Raw genomic sequence first — 6,063 nt, forward strand, 5'->3', positions numbered from 1 at the left:
TGGGGGGGGGGGGAGCAATGCTGTGCTTCTTAAGCACTTGCTGTTTGCCAGTCTAATCTTCTCAGCGGTCCTGCAGGGTCGGTAGGACCACCTTCCCCCGCTTCCACCAAGGGGAAGACAGCTCAGAGAGGTTAAGTAACCTGCACAGGGTCACGGAAGTGGCGGGTGGCGGGTGGTGGAGCCAGGATCAATGGTCCCGTTCAGGACCCCAAATCTGTTCCTGTCTATCCAGCGCCGTGCAACGGTGGGTGTGGTTATCATTCCATTACAGATGAGGAAACTGAGGATCAAAAAGAAATGCTCGCGGCCCGGCCCGTGGCTCACTTGGGAGAGCGTGGTGCTGACAACACCAAGTCAAGGGTTAAGATCCCCTTGCCCGTCATCTTTTTTAAAAAAGAAAGAGAGAGAGAGAGAGAGAAGGAAAGAAGGAAGGAAAAGAAAGAAAGAAAGAAAGAAAGAAAGAAAGAAAGAAAGAAAGAAAGAAAGAAAGAGAGAGAGAGAGAGAGAGAGAAGGAAAGAAGGAAGGAAAAGAAAGAAAGAAAGAAAGAAGGAAGGAAGGAAGGAAGGAAGGAAGGAAGAAAAGAAAAGAAAAGAAAGAAATGCTTGCCTAGAACCTCAGACCTAGTAGGAGCTTGGACTGGAAGCCCATGTTCTGTCTGTCCATCCTCAGTCCTTCCCGAAAGAAATGCTTGCCTAGAACCCCAGACCTAGTAGGAGCTTGGACTGGAAGCCCATGTTCTGTCTGTCCATCCTCAGTCCTTCCCCATCACCCCAGGTGGCCCCAGTATGTAAGAGTCCACACAAAAACGGGATGCCTGGGATCAGGGTAGAAAATGAGCGACGGAGCCGCTGCAAGAGGAAGTTCGCACCAAACCCTCATGCTAACATAGTAGCACAGCCTACAGATGTGCGGATCCGGCATGAGCCTTTTGGCTCTTCTGCTGAGTGGACAGCTTTGGAGGGGGGTGATGAGGGATGAAGGGACTCTCTCTCTTGCCTCCCTGGTGGCCAGATCAGCCCCATAAGCCCTGAAGTCAGATCACTTTCATGTTCTGTACCTAATGTGTCTACACTGTGTTGCATGTAATTTGATTCAGGAGGGCGGGTGTGTTATTTGCTCAAAACTGTAAGCAAGGAGGGTAGGAGGCTGATGCCAGATCAAGGGTCAGACTGAATACAAGCAGGTCAGAAGGCCATGCCCACTTCATGCCACTGTGACTGAAACGATAGGCTGGTCCCCACTGCATGGGAGGTGGCTGCACCTCCGAGAGACAACCTGGGGCAACTTCTGTCGTCTCCCACTGAACTGCAGCTTGTGAGGTGGGAGTGCTAGTTGGGCAGGGGGTTTTCGCTGGCATGTTGATAGCTGGGCCCTGGTAGGCGCCTGTGGAGGAATGGAGTTAACACAAGGACAACTGCCCTCAGGTGGGGGGTTTGGGGGCCTCCTCCTGTTTCGGGGGTTCCCTAACATGATTCGCCACCACCATCACCACACAGAGTCAGAGAGGGCTAAAGGGAAAGCCACAGAGCTTGCCAGGATGTTGCCAGGAGAATGATGGGAGTTCTCTTCCAGATGGCCTGGGAACCCAGGCTGCAGAAAAGGGGGGAGAGTCAACTGGTCTGGCCCCAAAGCCCGCAGAAGGAAGGTGGCTTGGCTGAATGAAATACCTAAAGCTCATGCCAGCCAAACCCAAAGACGGGGCTTTAGAGCCTGACCCTGAGGCAAGCAGAAGCCACACCCCTTCCTGCACACTGAGGTGAGGGACATGGCCCCAGTGTCCCTGCTGTGGTCCCCACCTGCTTATCAATCCTGACTTTTTCTCTCCCCACCCGCATGTCCCCTTTCCTTCTGGGTAGCAGCAGCAGCCCCTGTGTCCCCTGGAGAAGTTTCAGGGCTGTGGCAGTGGGATTCCATAGATTTAGGAGGGTGTACAGCCCAGAGGTGGGGCAGGGCCCGAGCTGGAAGCCAGTGTGCAGAACAGTCATCACTGGTGAGGCGGCGCTGAGACAGGCAGGCAGGGGCATGATGGATTTGCTCTTAACTCGGCCCAGACAAGAAAGAAGCAAAGCTCCATGCAAAGTGCAGGGAGCTCACTGGGCCTGGCTCTCAGGGGAGTGAGGGAAGGAGGCTGGATAAGCAGTGCTTTTCATGCAGGAAGAGGTGTTGCCGCAGGGCTCACATCCTGAACAATGTGCTGCACTGTTAAAATGCTTTGATCTTGGGATTTTTTTTTTCTTTTTTTTTTTTAAAGATGACCGGTAAGGGGATCCTAACCCTTGACTTGGTGTTGTCAGCACCACACTCTCCCAAGTGAGCTGACGGCCATCCCTATATGGGATCTGAACCTGTGGCCTTGGTATTATCAGCACCACACTCTCCCAAGTGAGCTGACGGCCATCCCTATATGGGATCTGAACCTGTGGCCTTGGTATTATCAGCACCACACTCTCCCAAGTGAGCCACGGGCCGGCCCTTGGCCTCACAATTTTATTTGTAGGACTCTATCCCAAGGAAATACAGTACTGTAAAAGCTTTATGAACAGAGTAATTTATGTAGCGAAAAAAACTGTCTCCCCAATTAAACAAATGATGAAGTAAATTGTGGTATACAGATATTAAAAATGTTTATAGTATTAAAACCCAAAGAGTAAAAATATAAAATGTATGAGTCAAGAAAAAATATCCATGGAAGAAAAAAGATTAGAGGGAGTTCTGGAGGCTAGAAGTCCAAAATCAAGGTGTTGGTAGGGCCATGCTCCCCGTGAAACCCGTGGGGAGAATCCTTCCTTGCGTTCTCTAGTTTCTGGGGTTTGCCGGCCATCCTTGGTGTTCCTTGGCTTTAGATGCATCACTCCAATCCCTCTCTGTCATCACATGACCATCTTCTCCAAGTGTGTCTCTCAGTGTTCATATTTTCCTCTTCCTATAAGGACACCAGTCATGCTGGATTAGTGCCCACCCTAATCCAACATGACCTCATTTTAACCTGATTACATCTGCAAAGACCCTATGTCCAAATAAGATTTCATTCACAGGCACAGAGGTTAGAACTCCAACTTATCTTTTTTGGGGACACAATTCAACCCGTAACAAGGACCATCTCTGCTTTTTGGGGGTTGTAGGGCCTTGGGCAAGACCTTTCTGGGCCTCTATTTTCTCATCTTTAAAGTTAAGGAGTAACATAGGCTTTTTCTAAGGGTCTTTCCAGCTATGACATTCTATGCTTCTTAAGCCCAGCCTCGAGGTGCCATCCCAGCTTATGGTCCTTCCTCCTCCCTCTGCAGGGGCTCTGGGAACTCCAAGCCACTCACTGCTCCAGCTGGCCTCTGGCCCCAGCCAGCTGCTGACTGACAAGGAGCCTGGAGAGGGAGTCTTCTCTATGCCTGGGGAGGCCTTGTTCTTTTTCATCTTATACCTCTGACCCACTTTGCCTGGTGACTTTGGGCCAGTCACTTATCCCATCTGCGCATGGCATGGCTTATCTGTAGAGCAGGACAATGGTGTTTTCCTGCCTGTTTTGTAGATTATTCCAGCAGCCTCCAGCTGAGCTCGCTGCCCCAGTCTTAGCGGCTTCATTCAGCTGTTCTGCTGCACTGTGGTCAGAGTGATCTTTTAACATGAGAACCTAAGCTTGTTATCCTTCTGCTTAAAATTATTCAAGGACTCTCCTCTGGCCACATGTAAAGATCAAACTCTGCAACATGGAACCTGAAGCCCTTGCCAGCTTGGTCCCCTTCACTTCTATTCCTTTCCCACAGGCCTTGGAGCCCAGACCATGTAGAACTACAGGAGTTTCCCAGAAGTGGCTGTGGTTTTATGCTCACCCCTCCTTGCTTTCCTGACCTGGCTAACTGCACATGGTCTTCAAGACGCAGCTCCTGTCTCAACCCCTCCAGGGAACATTCCTACCCCTACCCCACCCTCCTTTGAGCTCCCTCCTCCATCTGAGTTCCTGTTTGGGGTTCCCATCATGCCCTGTATTAGTTATCTACTGCTATGTACAAGTTACTCCAAAACTTAGCATCTTTAAACAAGACATTTATTATCTCACACAGTTTCTTAGGGTTGGGTGTCCAAGAAGAGCTGAGCTACAAGATTCTGTCTCCGGGTCTCTCATGGTGTGGCAGTCACCTGAAGCCTTGACAGGTTGAGGGGTCACTTCCAAGCTCACTCACATGGCTATTGGCTGGAGGCCTCAGTTCCTCACCTTTCTACAGGGCTGCTCACACGTGGCAGCTAGCTTTCCCCAGAGCGAATGATCAGGGAGGGAGGGTGGGAGGGAGAGAGTTACAGCCAATAAGAAGCTGCAGAAGTCATTTATAACCAAATGTCAGAATTGACATACCGTCACTCTGCCATATTCTATTGGTCACGCAGACCAATGCTTGTAAAATGTGGGAAGAAAAGGGTGTGATTACCAGAAGGAGGGGATCTGGGGGCCCCACCGATCATCTGTCCTGGAACTTACACTGGGTGGAGTAAGTTGTCTGTCTCCCCACTGGCTTGGGGCAGAGACTTGTTCATCTTTGTCTTGATGCAGTAGTATTTAGTCATTGATTATTGAATGAAAAATGAATGAATGAATGATTTCCACAATCATCTCATCGGGATTTTGTTTATTGAATTTCATTTATTTTGAATTAAAAATTTCTTCCATTATAAAAATAATACATATATAGTATAAAAAAATAAACAAACTAGAATAGTACTCAATGGTGTAAAATGAAAAATGTTTCCATTCTAGGATTTTGTTTATTGAATTTCATTTATTTTGAATTAAAAATTTCTTCCATTATAAAAATAATACATATATAGCATAAAAAAATAAACAAACTAGAATAGTACTCAATGGTGTAAAATGAAAAATGTTTCCATTCTTGTCCCCCTGTATCCAGGCTTACTCTCTAGAGGTGACCACTGTTAACATTTCTGGGGTATCCTTCCAGAAATTTTCAAAAATCCTAGAAACACTTTTAGAAATACTAAATATCTAGAAATATTTCCTAAACTACTATTAGAGTTATTTTTAGGTATGATATGAAGTAATATAAGAAAAAGCACTTTGCCTGTGTCAAAGACCATCACAACGGATTCTCAGTGGCTCGGGCTGCTCAGTCTTGAGGGCTCCACCTGTGGCCTCCCATCTGTTAGGACTGGAATCCGTTCACTGCAGCCAACACCAGGCATCGTATTTCTATACATTTCAACTATTTTCCATTTTTTCACTATTATAAGCAATATTCCTATGTGTCTCAATACATAAAACCTTTTCTATAGTCTAGATTATTTACTTAGCATAGGTCCTCAAAGAGAAATTATTGGATCAAAGTATCTGAACATTTTTATGACAGTCACCAGCTTCTTTGAATTTTCTACCTACCATAGTAAGTCCTTTCTCATCAGCCTTTCTCCTCAGACTTCTCTCCCTTGTTATCGGTTAGGACTGTAGTTGCACATAACACATTCCACTCTAGCGAGTCTAAACAGAAGGGATTTCGTGAAGGATATTAAATAACTCAGGAATATTTGGAAGGCCAGAGAACCAGACTGGGATGCTATCCAGCCAGGGACAGTGCAGCCAGACAAAAACGCCCAACAGCACCAGGGTGGTGTCATTTCTATTGGAAGATGCTTCCATGGAAACATCACTGCTGACACTGTCACTTGTCCTTAATAACTCTAGGTGAGTGTGATGCTGATAACACCAACGCCATAGGTTCGGATCCCTATATAGGGATGGCCGGTTAGCTCACTGGCTGAGCGTGGTGCTGACAACACCAAGTCAAGGGTTAAGATCCCTTTACCGGTCATCTTTTTTTTTAAAAAAGGGCTTTGCTACATACTCAAAAGAGATGACAAACAAAGAGTGACAGACATAAATATTGCTCTCTCCCTCTTTGGAGAGTTGTTTCCATGACAGTCCGGATGCCTGTGCCACTGGACACCTCTCCCTGGACACAGTGTCCTCCCCTCGGCCCCCTCACCTCAGGGCTTTCCTGTCTGTCTGTAGGGCCACATTGTCCACAACTGGAAGGTGCGATGGTTCGTCCTTCAGCAGAACA

General features: G+C 47.4%; 1 protein-coding gene across 1 annotated transcript in view; it reads left to right on the top strand.

Moving 5' to 3' along the window:
• Nucleotides 1-6,063, top strand: part of PLEK2 (pleckstrin 2) — an 18,065-nt gene that overhangs the window by 1,608 nt on the left and 10,394 nt on the right. The window lies entirely within an intron of this gene.

This window comes from Galeopterus variegatus, unplaced genomic scaffold (genome assembly GCF_000696425.1).
Source record: "Galeopterus variegatus unplaced genomic scaffold, G_variegatus-3.0.2 Scaffold1325, whole genome shotgun sequence".
NCBI classification, from domain to species: Eukaryota; Metazoa; Chordata; class Mammalia; order Dermoptera; family Cynocephalidae; genus Galeopterus; species Galeopterus variegatus.